A 13674-nucleotide genomic window follows, 5' to 3' on the forward strand; every position below is an offset into this window, starting at 1 on the left:
CGATGCCCTCATCGATGCTCTACCTTCGGCACCGAGCAAAATGCTGTATCCTCCTGGTCCATCGATGCCCATCCATCTCTCCTCAGAGGAAGGGGAATCACAGATGCCGGACCCGATGCCAGGCCCTTTTGAGGTGTTACCACCGAGGCGTCCACCGAGGTCACCAAGCCCTTCAGGGCTGCTTCTGCCACCGATGCCGCATCGACCTCCCTCGATACCAATGCCGGTGCTACCGGTACTGCCACCAATACCCTTGGTGACCCAACCTCCTCCAGCCGGAGGAGGTCTGTTTTTTCCTTCTGAAGAACCGTTGGATGCTGGGGATCAGCCCTATCACCCTTGGTCTGATGACTCTTCGGATTCCCAAGACACCAGTGATATCCCATCTGAGCCTTCCCCTCCCGAAGAGAGGAGAAAGTCTCCACCAGAGGACCTCTCTTTTATAAATTTCATCAAAGAGATGTCGGAGTCTATACCATTCACACTCCAGACTGAAGAGGACTCCAGACACAAAATGTTAGAAGTCCTTCAGTTTGTCGATGCACCTAAGGAAGTAATGTCCATACCTGTCCATGAGGTTCTCCTTGACCTTCTTCAATGCAACTGGGAGCATCCAGGAACAGTCTCACTGGTTAACCGTAAGACTGATGCTACGTATTTGGTCCAAGCAGCATCTGGCTTCCAGAAAACTCAGCTGTCCCACCATTCAGTGGTGGTCGAGTCCACCCAGAAGAAGGCCAGAAGGCCACGGCCTCATTCATCCACACCTCCTGGAAAGGAGCAGAAATTCCTCAACGCTTTTGGTCATAGGGTCTTTCATGGGGCCATGCTAATCTCCCGTATTGCGGCTTACCAACTCTACATCTCGCAATACAACAGGAACCTGTTCAAGCAACTCGAGGATCTTTCTGATTCCCATTCTGATCAGTTCCAGGACCAGCTCAATATCATTCTTAAGAAAGGTCTAGATGCTGGTAAGCATGAGGTGCTCTCTGGTTATGACATCTTTGACAGCCACCAGGGTGTCAGCAGCTGGAATAAGTGCTAGGAGGTGGGCCTGGCTTAAATCTTTGGAGTACAGAGGTTCAGGAGAGGTTGGCGGAACTCCCCTGTACAAGAGATAACCTCTTCGGTGAGAAAATTCAGGAGACTGTAGCTCAACTTAAAGACCATAACGAGACATTGCGACAACTCTCGGTTGGGCACATGGAGTTCTCCACCTCTTCTAAATGCCCATTCAGAAGGGAGGTTAAACGAACCACCTTTAAGGCACGTAGGTACTACCCACCTCAGACTCAGTCTCACCCATCTAGACCATATCAGAAGTCTCAACCTTGCCAGCCTAGGCCTCAGAAGACACAGCCTCCTTCACAGCCTGGGCCTTCTTCCAGTTTTTGACTGCACACTAGAGAGCAAATGTCCACCTCCGCCACTGCCACATCTACCAGTGGGCAGCTGTTTCGGCCACTTCATCAGTACCTGGTACACCCTCACCACAGACCAGTGGGTCCTCTCCGTGATAACTCCGTGATTACCATCTCAACTTTCTTTCAATCCCATCAGACTCTCCACCTCACCCAACTTGGAGTTCCACCGATGTTGTGTGCCCGACCCGTGGAGGTCCGCGGGCCGGTCCCTTACCTATCCTGGGACACCTCGCAGTGGCAGCGGTGTCCGTGAGGCCTGTTCAGGCCTGGCTGGCTTCTTTGCATGGCGTTCCCCCTGCGAGGGAGATGCCATCGACGTCGGTCGCTGGCTCTGCCCCTCTAGGCGCGCGCACGTGCTGGGGCACGGAGTTTAAAGGGACCAGCGTGGGAAACTTGAGTTCCGCCCCCAAAGGACGTCAGACGCTGGCAGGGATTTAAGCCCTGCGGCCTGCCTGATTCTTTGCCTTGCAACGTGGTTCTCTCTGCTTCCCAGAGGTTGCTAGTTGCAGTTCTTTGTGTTCCTGGCTTCTGCCTTCGGCGCCGTCCCTGGCTTCTGACTTCAGCTTCGTTCCTGGCTTCTGAGTTCGGCTTCATCCCTGGCTTCTGACTTCAGCTTCATCCCTGGCTTCTGTCTTCAGCTTCGCTTCTGACTTCAGCTTTTATTCCTAGTCCGTGATTTCAACTTGCTCTCGGTGTCCTGTTCCGCTATGTCCAGGAGGCCCCGCCTAAGTCCAAGCGGCTCAGGTCCTCACGGGCTCCTCCTGGGGGGAATTTGGACTTCCAGTGGTAAAGTTCCAGTTGGCCTCCTGGCTTCTGCTTTGGTACCCCTCAGGATTCCGGGATTCCTCTTCAAGATTCACCTACAGGAGATCACACGTAAGTCCAAGCAGCTCGGGTCCTCACGGGCTCCTCCTGGGGGACCTCGGGCTTCCAGTGGTGAAGATTCGACCAGTCTCCTGCCCTGTGCCACCTCCCAGCTTCGACCTCCACTGTAGGTCCTCACACAGTGCGCCATCACCTGTCCTAGCCGGAGCAAGGGTCCACGAAACTTAACAACTGATCGCTCTTCCCTTCTAGAAGAAGAAATCACATCCCTTCCACAAGCCAATGCCATAGAGCAAGTTACCCCTCTGCAAAGGGGAAAGGGCTTCTACTCCCGATACTTCTTAATACCAAAAAAGTCGGGAGATATTCGGCCGATATTAGATCTTCGTGCCCTAAACAAACATCTTCAAAAGGAAAAGTTCAGAATGGTAACCTTGGACTCTCTACTTCCTCTGATTCAACAGGGAGATTGGCTTTGCTCTCTAGATCTAAAAGACACGTACATACACATAGCAATTACCCAGTCTCACAGGAAATACCTCTGATTCCTCGTCGGAAACAAACACTTCCAGTACTGAGTGCTTCCATTCGGCCTGGCATCGGCCCCTCGTGTCTTCACAAAATGCCTGGCAGTATTAGCCACATACTTAAGGCAACTGGGCACTCACATCTATCCTTATCTAGACGACTGGTTACTGAGGGCTCAGTCTGCAGAGGCGGTTCTTCAATCCCTCCATCTCACCTTGCGTCTACTACTGTCCTTGGGTTTTCTAATAAATTATCAAAATTCCAATCTGACTTCATCCCAATCCCTCTCCTTCATTGGAGCGGATCTCGACACTATCCAAGCAAAGGTTTTTCTTCCCAGGGACTGAGCGCATACGCTTGCAATGCTTGCACACACTGTACAGTCTCACAGAACCACGACTGCTCGTCGTGTTCTTGTCTTGTTGGGACACATGGCATCCTCGGTCCATGTTACACCGATGGCTCGACTTGCCATGCGAGTAACACAGTGGACATTAAAATCCCAATGGTCTCAGGCCCACCATCCAATGTCCAAAATTGTCCATGTCACCAGGCAACTTCGACTCTCACTGACTTGGTGGATCCAAGAGTCCAACCTGCTCATAGGACTACCTTTCCAAGCTCCAGAACCTCAAATAATCCTGACTACAGATGCTTCCACTCTAGGTTGGGGCGCACATGTCAACAACCTGCAGACTCAGGGAACCTGGTCTGCAGCAGAAGTACAGCATTAGATAAATTTTCTGGAGCTCAGGGCGATCAGATATGCCCTTCTAGCCTTCAAAGATTGCTTATACAACAAAGCAATCCTAATCCAGACGGACAATCAAGTAGCGATGTGGTATATCAACAAGCAGGGTGGAACCGGCTCCTACCTACTGTGTCAGGAGGTAGCGCAAATCTGGGCTCTTTCATTCCATGCTACTGAGAGCAACTTACCTGGCGGGCATTGACAATGTACCAGCGGACAAATTCAGTCCCAAATTTCAGCCCCACGAGTGGACCCTGAACCCTGCGGTGGCAGAACGCATATTCCAGAAGTGGGGATATCCAACGATAGATCTCTTTGTGTCAATTCACAACCACAAAGTGGATAACTTCTGCTCCCTACGTCGCAGTCCAAGGACTCCACCGAGGGATGCTTTCACCCTCTCTTGGACAACAGGTCTCCTGTATGCCTATCCCCCGCTTCCACTCATAAGCAAGACTTTCGTGAAGCTATGTCAGGACAAGGGTCTCATGATCCTCATAGCCCCATACTGGCCCCGACAGGTGTGGTTTCCCATCCTTCGTGATCTCTCAGTCCGCCCACAAATTCGCCTGGGTGCAGATCCATCACTAATCTCTCAGAACGTCGGCCAACTGTGACAGGCTCTGGCGCTGAAAGCTTGGATGTTGAAAGGTTAATTTTACGGCCTCTCAATCTCTCAAACTCTGTATCCCAGGTCTTAGTAGTTTCACGAAAGCCTTCTACTAGAAGATCTTATCATTCTAAATGGAAACGATTTTCATTATGATGCATTTCAAATGAGTTAGATCCATTTACCTGCCCCACCATGAAACATAGAAACATAGAAACATAGAAATGACGGCAGAAGAAGACCAAATGGCCCATCTAGTCTGCCCAGCAAGCTTCACACATATTTTCTCTCATACTTATCTGTTTCTCTTAGCTCTTGGTTCTATTTCCCTTCCATCCCCACCTTTAATGTAGAGAGCAGTGATGGAGCTGCATCCAAGTGAAATATCTAGCTTGATTAGTTTGGGGTAGTAGCCGCCGCAATAAGCAAGCTGCACCCATGCTTATTTGTTTTACCCAGACTATGTTATTAGCCCTTATTGGTTGTTTTTCTTCTCCCCTGCCGTTGAAGCAGGGAGCTATGCTGGATATGCGTGACGTATAAGTCTTCTCCCATGCCGTTGAAGCAGAGAGCCATGCTGGATGTGCATCGAAAGTGAAGTATCAGGCCCATTTGGTTTGGGGTAGTAACCGCCGTAACAAGCCAGCTACTCCCCGCTTTGTGAGTGCGAACCCTCTTTTCTTCTCCCCTGCCGTTGAATCAGAGAACTATGCTGTATATGCATTGAAAGTGAAGTATCAGGCTTATTTGATTTGGGGTAGTAACCGCCGTAACAAGCCAGCTACTCCCCTCTTTGTGAGTGTGAATCCTTTTTTCCACATTTCCTCTTGCTGTTGAAGCTTAGAGTGATGTTGGAGTCAAGCCTGTGTATGTTTATTTAATAAGGGTATTGACTCCAGGCAGTAGCCATCATTCTGGCGAGTCACCCACTCTTCATTGGCAGCCTCTTGACTTTATGGATCCACAGTGTTTATCCCACGCCCCTTTGAAGTCCTTCACAGTTCTGGTCTTCACCACATCCTCCGGAAGGGCATTCCAGGCATCCACCACCCTCTCCGTGAAGAAATACTTTCTGACATTGGTTCTGAATCTTCCTCCCTGGACTACCCTGGACTACCTGGACTACCAATGGCACCTCTCGGAGTCGGGTCTACAAACTTCCTCCATTAGAGTACATGTCAGTGCGGTGGCCGCCTTCCATAAGGGTTCAGGGGATGTCTCCATTTCGACACAACCCTTAGTAGTGTGCTTTCTGAAGGGCTTGCTGCCCCTCAAGCCCCCTCTCCTTCCCCCGGCCCCTGCTTGGGACCTTAATGTAGTATTAGCGCAACTCATGAAACCTCTATTTGAGCCTCTGCACTCCTGCGAGCTACGACATCTCACTTGGAAGGTACTCTTCCTTCTTGCTTTGACGTCCACTCGCAGGATCAGTGAACTACAGGCTCTGGTTACTTACCCCCCTTACACAAAATTCCTTCATGACTGGGTGGTCCTTTGCACTCATCCTAAATTTTTACAAAAAGTAGTCTCTGAGTTCCATTTAAATCAGTCCATAGTTTTGCCTATTTTCTTTCCAAAACCCCACTCACATCCAGGTGAGCGGGCTTTGCATTCCTTGGACTGCAAGCGTGCACTATCCTTTTATTTGGAATGCAGTGCAGGCCAAAGGAAGTCCACCAGCTATTTGTATCCTTTGATAAACTTAAGCTGTGAATCCCAGTGGGCAAGCAGACGCTGTCCTCCTGGCTGGCGGACTGTATTTCTTTCTGCTATAAGCAAGCAGCCCTTCCGCTCCAGGGCCGCGTTAAAGTGCACTCCATTAGAGAGATGGCAACGTTGGTAGCACACCTTCATTCTGTACCTCTTGCTGATATCTGCAGGGCTGCTACTTGGAGTTCTCTCCATACCTTTGCAGCTCATTATTGCCTGGACAAGGCTGGCAGACAAGATTCCATCTTTGGCCAGTCGGTTGGGGAAATACCAGTTCCTGAGATGGTTTTCAGGGGTGATGAGTCAGACGAACTGAACGAAATCACTGTGAACCTGGAAGATGTAGTAGGCCAGATTGACAAACTAAAGAGTGGCAAATCACCTGGACCAGATGCTATGCATCCTAGGGTACTGAAGGAACTAAAAAATGAAATTTCTGATCTCTTAGTTAAAATTTGTAACCTATCATTAAAATCATCCATTGTACCTGAAGACTGGAGGGTGGCCAATGTAACCCCAATATTTAAAAAAGGCATCAGGGGCAATCCGGGTAACTATAGACCAGTGAGCCTGACTTCAGTGCCGGGAAAAATAGTGGAAACTATTCTCAAGATCAAAATCGTAGAGCATATAGAAAGACATGGTTTAATGGAACACAGTAAACATGGATTTACCCAAGGGAAGTCTTGCCTCATTTTTTTGAAGGGGTTAGTAAACATGTGGATAAAGGTGAACCGGTAGATGTAATGTATTTGGATTTTCAGAAGGTGTTTGACAAAGTCCCCCATGAGAGGCTTCTAAGAAAACTAAAAAGTCATGGGATAGGAGGCGATGTCCTTTCGTGGATTACAAACTGGTTAAAAGACAGGAAACAGAGAGTAGGATTAAATGGTCAATTTTCTCAGTGGAAAAGGGTAAACAGTGGAGTGCCTCAGGGATCTGTACTTGGACCAGTGCTTCCCAATATATATATAAATGATCTGGAAAGGAATATGACGAGTGAGGTTATCAAATTTGCGGATGATACAAAATTATTCAGAGTAGATAAATCACAAGCGGATTGTGAAACATTACAGGAGGACCTTGCCATACCCTTGCTATAGTTACACGATGTTAGGTTCCATATTAGGAGCTACCACCCAGGAAAAAGATCTAGGCATCATAGTGGATAATACTTTAAACTCGTCGGCTCAGTGTGCTGCAGCAGTCAAAAAAGCAAACAGAATGTTAGGAATTATTATGAAGGGAATGGTTAATAGAACGGAAAATGTCATAATGCCTCTATGTTGCTCCATGGTGAGACCGCACCTTGAATACTGTGTACAATTCTGGTCGCCGCATTTCAAAAAAGATATAGTTGCGATGGAGAAGGTTCAGAGAAGGGCAACCAAAATGATAAAGGGGTTGGAACAGCTCCCCTATGAGGAAAGGCTGAAGAGGTTAGGGCTTTTCAACTTGGAGAAGAGACGGCTGAGGGGGGATATGATAGAGGTCTTTAAGATCATAAGAGGTCTTGAACGAGTAGATGTGAATCGGTTATTTACACTTTCGAATAATAGAAGGACTAGGGGGCATTCCATGAAGTTAGCAAGTAGCACATTTAAGACTAATCTGAGAAAATTCTTTTTCACATAACACACAATAAAGCTCTGGAATTTGTTGCCAGAGGATGTGGTTAGTGCAGTTAGTGTAGTTGGTTCAAAAAAGGTTTGGATAAGTTCTTGAAGGAGAAGTCCATTAACGGCTATTAATCAAATTTATTTAGGGAATAGCTGTTGCGGTCTCGGTCGCCACGGTGGCGCCCGAGACCTTACCTTCTTCCCGGGTCCCGGGGAGCTGCCGCGTTCCGCGGCCTCAGGACCCCGGCCGCCGCTTTCCCCAGCCGTTTCGGTCCTCCGCAGGCCTGCAGGGCCTTCGGGCGCCATGCGCCGGCTCCCACGCTGCCGCTGGCGTGCTCTCGCGGCCAGCCCCGCCCCCAGGCGCGCGCGCGCGGCTGACCTCCCGTTTTAAAGGGACCAGCGCGGGAAAACCCGGCTCCTCCCTTCTTTGACGTCAGACGCTGCAGGGCTATTTTAGCCCTGCAGTTCCTTCTCTTCTTTGCCTTGCAACGAGGTTCACTACTTCCGGTAGTTCTAAGTTGCGTTCCTGGATTGCCTGTTACCTGCCTGACTCCGCTCTGCCTGACTCCGCTTGCCTGCTACCTGCCTTGACTACGGATTACCTGACTCCGCTTGCCTGCTACCTGCCTTGACTACGGATTACCTGACTCCGCTTGCCTGTTACCTGCCTGACTCCGCTCTGCCTGACTCCGCTTGCCTGCTACCTGCCTTGACCACGGATTACCTGACTCCGCTTGCCTGCTACCTGCCTTGACCACGGTTTGCCTGACTCCGCTTGCCTGCTACCTGCCTTGACCACGGATTACCTGACTCCGCTTGCCTGCTACCTGCCTTGACCACGGATTACCTGACTCCGCTTGCCTGCTACCTGCCTTGACCACGGATTACCTGACTCCGCTTGCCTGCTACCTGCCTTGACCACGGTTTGCCTGACTCCGCTTGCCTGTTTCCTGCCCTGACTCCGGTTCGTAGTTTTGACCCTGCTTATCTTCAGCCTGCCCTGACCTCGGTTCGTGACCCCGACTTCTGCTCGCTCGCTGCCTGCCCACACTCCAGTCCGGATTCCACTCCTGGGTTTCTTCGCTCTCGCCTAAGTCCCAGCGGTCCGGGTCCCTACGGGCTCCTCCTGGGGGGACCTCGGGCTTCCAGGGCGAAGTCTCCTAAGTCCTAGCAACCCGGGCTCCCACAGCTCCTCTGGAGGAGTCTCGGGTTTCCAGGTGAAGATCCTATTGCCCAGTGGGAGTTCTGCCTACCGACTGTTCCCTCGGGCCAGTCGGCCCAAGGATCCACATCCGGATTGTCTCCAGCATAACAATAGTCACTGCTATTAATTGCTTCAGTGGCATGGGATCTTCTTAATGTTTGGGTAATTGCCAGGTTCTTGTGGCCTGGCTTGGCCACTGTTGGAAACAGGATGCTGGGCTTGATGGACCCTTGGTCTGACCCAGCATGGCAATTTCTTATGTTCTTATGTTCTTATCCCAATCATGAGATTCCGTGAACCACGTCTCCATGATAGCAACAACGTCCAAGTCCGCCTCCACCATTAGGGCTTGCAGATCTGGGAATTACTCATAGCTTTCCAGCTTTTCTCATTCAGGTTACTGCTTTTCTTGGACTCCTTTTGTGACTTATTTAGTTGAGTTTTGTTATCCACTTCACCCTTTTCCATTGCATTTGTATTTGGGGGGTGACATTCTAATTTCTTTCTGTCACCCCCGGCATCCACGGTGAATACTTTAGAAGAACGTATTCACCATGGACAATCAGCCCAAAGTGATGAGGAACTGAGGATGGGATTCCATACCTCATAAAACCACTCTAAATTATTTCTCTCTGCTTTTTTTTGCTTTGCTCCAAATGCTTGGAATATACTTCTGTTTTCCCGTTTTAAACAAATCTTTTATCAGTTCTATATATCATAGATCAGTATATCATTTTTTATGATAAAAAATTCCCCTGTTGTATTAACTAGGTTACACTAAAAAAATAACAAATAAAAGATTTGTTGATTCATTGTGACTTGGCCAACAAAAAGATTTTTTTTAAATAAAAGAAAGAAGAAGGAAGTATGTCCTGTCAGAGCAGATATTAGTGACTGACACGTCTCTGGATTTATTTTCCCCCCAACAATATAATCCCTCTACTGGTGGATATTTGGCACACAAGTGGAATCATTAGCAGGAAAGAGAAACAATCTTCTATGTAGAACTGATGATTTTCAGGAATTATTGTGCAAGGCAGCATCAGAAACCAGTGTGCTGCTGTGGTTATATTAGCAACCAAAGGAAGTCGGTGTTGCCAGCTGCTCAGCACCCCAGTGGGATCTGAGCCTTGTGAAATAATAACCTCTAAAAATTGCCAGCCCTGCTGATGTGCCCACTGAAAGAATACAAAGTTGTGAAGGTTCTGAAAGTTCCCTTGGGAATCAATTACTGCAGATGTGAAGTGCAGAGCAAATCATACTGTAATGCCTCATTGGACTGCTGGTTCTGATTGTGCAGTAGAAACTGAACACCACATAAATATGTAGACTGTTAAAGAGAAATTCACTTCCCATGCACCAAATCAGAAGTGCATTGAAGCCTTTCAAAATGGCTAATAAATGTCCACATTTCAGAGGGGAAAATATGCTTGAAACAAGGCCAGTTTGGGGAGAAACTGCATTAAACAAATATCTGCTGACCCTGTATTAGTGAACCAAAATAAACTCCATATTATAGTATATAGCATAATTCAACCAGGTAATTCCCCAACAATCATTAGAATTAGGTGTTGGAGATGTAGACCTTTGGACCGAGGTGGAGTTGGCACAACCCACAGGGAGGAGCCCTGCAAGTTCTCACCATTGGCAGGCAGAGTCAGATGAGGCAGAGGCCCAGTTGGAGCTTCACCTTTACCAGCCCCTGTTCCCCTCAGGTTGAGCCTTTGGGTGCCGGGGATGGCAGGTCTTAGGTGGGGGCCTCTGCTGATGAGCTGAAGGTCCAAGAAGCAGGCAATGGTCAGTACCTGGTGTCCATCTGAAGGGCAAGGCCTCCATCTGAAGGGCAAGGCAGGATGAATAGGCCGGACAGGAAGGCAAGGAGCAAGACAGAAGGCAAGGCACACTGAAGAACTAAGGAACTGAAGACTGACCACAAGAATTGAAGAACGAAAACACTGGGACAGAAGAAGTAAGAACTGAGGATGCTGGGACTGAAGACACTGGAAATTAAGACACTGGAGAACGCAGAGACAGGGACGCTGAGCTCTACTAGGCAGTAGGAAGATGTTTTGCGAGGTGCCGGAGGGATGTCTGCCATGGCCTCATATAGGCCAGAGAAAGTGACATCATCTGAGGGCACCTGTCGGGTTTTCCCACCACTGGCCCTTTATGGCTGTGGAAGTTGGTGCACGCGTGCCCTAGAGGAAGCAGGGTCCAGCGGTATCAGTCGTGTCCTGCTGCGATGGTCTTCTGTGGCGTCCCGCCGCTTCATGCCGCGGCATCCCACGTGATTGGAGGAGAGGCAGGCTGGCAGCGTCTTGACGAGGGGGAAGGCCCAGCCCGGGGATAAGTGCGGCAGTCTGTGGGAGGAGCCCATGGACCACCAGATGCAATATTAGGCATGTGGTGTAACCAGGGGTTAAAAATACCATAAGAGGGTAAATACATTTGTTTTTTTTTCTGACCTGAGTGCTGAGGCTGTAGAAAGCATTGCTGGGACGTGGCTTGCTTTCTTTCCTCTCTGAGTGCTTGTCTGCCTCGGGGGAGGAGCTGTTGTGACTCAAAGTAAAGAACCTGAAGCTGTGTGACACAAGTCTTAAGTGACAGGCTTCAGGGAATGAAAAAACAAACAAACAGTATCTTGCTATCACTGCTGGCAGGAAAATAACACCTCCGGTGGACTTAGAAGCCTCAGGGGAGGTGGGGAGAATCAGTCGTGAAGTTTTTTTGTCTGTCTTCACGTCCAGTTACAAGAGGTGGGTGGGGCTGAAGTGGAATGACCTCAGCAGGAAGCGCAAGACGGAAGATTCTGATTGTCAGCTTGCTTTGTCAGTCCCGCCAAAGCTAAGGTTTATGGGAACTCCATGCTGAGAGATTTGCTAATGACTAGCACCCATGAGCAGGAGAGGTTTTGCACATGGAGAGACCAGAGAAGAAGCGCATATTGTTTCTGGCTCTTTTTTTGTCTGACTCTTTTTTGTCTGGCTCTTTTTTGTTTGTCTGAAAGGTTAAAATCCAGAGGGAATTGTTGTTAATATGCTCAGAGTAAAGTGTGTTTGACTGAAAGGAAGGAATGAGATTATGATTTAAAAATTGTGTTCATATATAGAGTTGAATCGAACTCCTAAAAAGAGCTCAACAATTCCGTCACAGTAAACGCAAGTCGTAGAAAAAGAGGGAAATATTACTTCACTTGAAAATCGTCGCTCCAATAACTATATATACAATTTCTTAAATATCTTCATTTTATTTTTATATTTTTTATTTTTGAATTTTGAATTTTTATGAACTTTTTAATTATTATAACTTTGAAGACGATAACTGCTTATATAATGATATAAGAGTGAACTGCATCAGCAAGCCAGTCGGCGTCAAACCAGAAGTTTTATGGTGAGCGCCCGGTCTTCTCAATCATTTGCAGTCACTTGTATAACTTCATTCCATCATTTATGTTGAACAAATAAAGTTTTAAACTGATGCAGACACTTCTAAAGGACGGCGGTGAATGTCATTAAGAACGGCTCAACTGCGGCCGAAGTTTCGCTGAAAAAACAGCTTCATCAGGAGCCAAATCTAAACAAGATTTATCCAAAGGTTCCGTCTCTAAAGGAACAGCTGATGCTGTTTGATGCTTCGTCTTCATAAGAAAATATTTGAATATAAGGACCGCAAGGTCTCTTTACTTCACTTCAGTATTCATAACTTCAATGTCCAATTATCATCTGGACGCACTGGTCTCACACATAAATTCAAAATGGACAGAAAATGGATAGAGTTGCCCAGGTAAGAATAGTTATAGCCTAAGAATAGTAACAGTCAGTTACTTTAAATTACAGCTGTTGTAGTGAGAAAATTTACTGGAATATGAGAAATTGATGTATATAAAAACGCTGTATTAATATTCTTTTTACTTGTTAACTGAAAAGTATAAATAAACTTTTCAGACTGACCTCACTGTGAACTTTTGATAGAACCTGAGAGTTAATGAACTGTTGAAGTGTTGAAGTTCTAGAGTTCAATTACTTTACTCAGATTCTGGACTGAGAGTGACTGTAATTTAAGTGACTATTCAGTGTTTCATATGAAATAGAACTAGATATTTCTGAAGAAGGGGGGGGGGGGGACGACAAGATGGTGGCGTAAGGCTGGTCAGAGGAACGCTCTCTCTTGCAAGTAAAATTTCCTAAAAAGATGCCGGCGAAAAGGAAGGGTAAGGTAAGCTCTTACCCCACCGAAGCCGCTTTGCCCTCCAGACAATGCTTAATAACGTCCTTTGGTCCAGCTTCTGCCTTGGAGAAGGGAGGCGATGTCCCCACTGTGGATTCTGCCGAGGGAGTGGCAGAGCTACCAGGGGAAGTAACCCTAAGCCCCCAGAATCTTCAACCGCCGCAGGCCTTGAGAATGGCTGTTTTCTCCCTCTCTCCCATGACGCCGAGTGATGACATCGTTCTGGTTGCTGTGGAAGGTGGGGGCCTGAGTGAGGGTTTTCCGGACACTGCACCTCACTCTCCCGGGCAATGGAACCCACCGACGCAGATGTGGGAGTTTTATTGCTCTCCTCAACGCCGAGTCGAGCTCCTGCATCCCGAGGAGGAGTGATGAGTATGCACGGAACAGCCATGGAGGAGGAGGACTCTATACCAGTAGAAGCTATGGGTGAGTCCTTCCAAATTCCAATGAAACCTGCGGTAGTGATGCTGGAAGCTTTGTGGGGCTTGGTGGCTGGGTTAGGCCACTCATTTAGGGACCAAGGGACTCAAATGAGGCGTTTAAAGACTAAAATTGTCTCACTGGAGGAGAAATTGGAGAAGCAAGCAGCAGAATGTAAAGCTCAAGCTGAAAAGATTGAATCTTCAACTTTAAAGATTTCTGAATGCAATGTAAAGTTGATCAAGGACTTTAGTAATGCCAATAGAAGGCTGGAATATCTTGAAAATTATAACAGGCATTTGAACCTGCACCTGTTAAATTTTCCAAAGTCCTGGGGGAAGATTCCTATC

At 47.9% G+C, this 13674-nt stretch overlaps 1 protein-coding gene across 2 annotated transcripts in view; it reads left to right on the forward strand.

Moving 5' to 3' along the window:
* The window catches only part of PDE7B (phosphodiesterase 7B), a 627908-nt gene that overhangs the window by 310624 nt on the left and 303610 nt on the right, over positions 1-13674 (forward strand). The gene's annotated exons all lie outside the window — the stretch shown is intronic.

This window comes from Rhinatrema bivittatum, chromosome 3 (genome assembly GCF_901001135.1).
Source record: "Rhinatrema bivittatum chromosome 3, aRhiBiv1.1, whole genome shotgun sequence".
In the NCBI taxonomy this organism is placed as follows: domain Eukaryota; kingdom Metazoa; phylum Chordata; class Amphibia; order Gymnophiona; family Rhinatrematidae; genus Rhinatrema; species Rhinatrema bivittatum.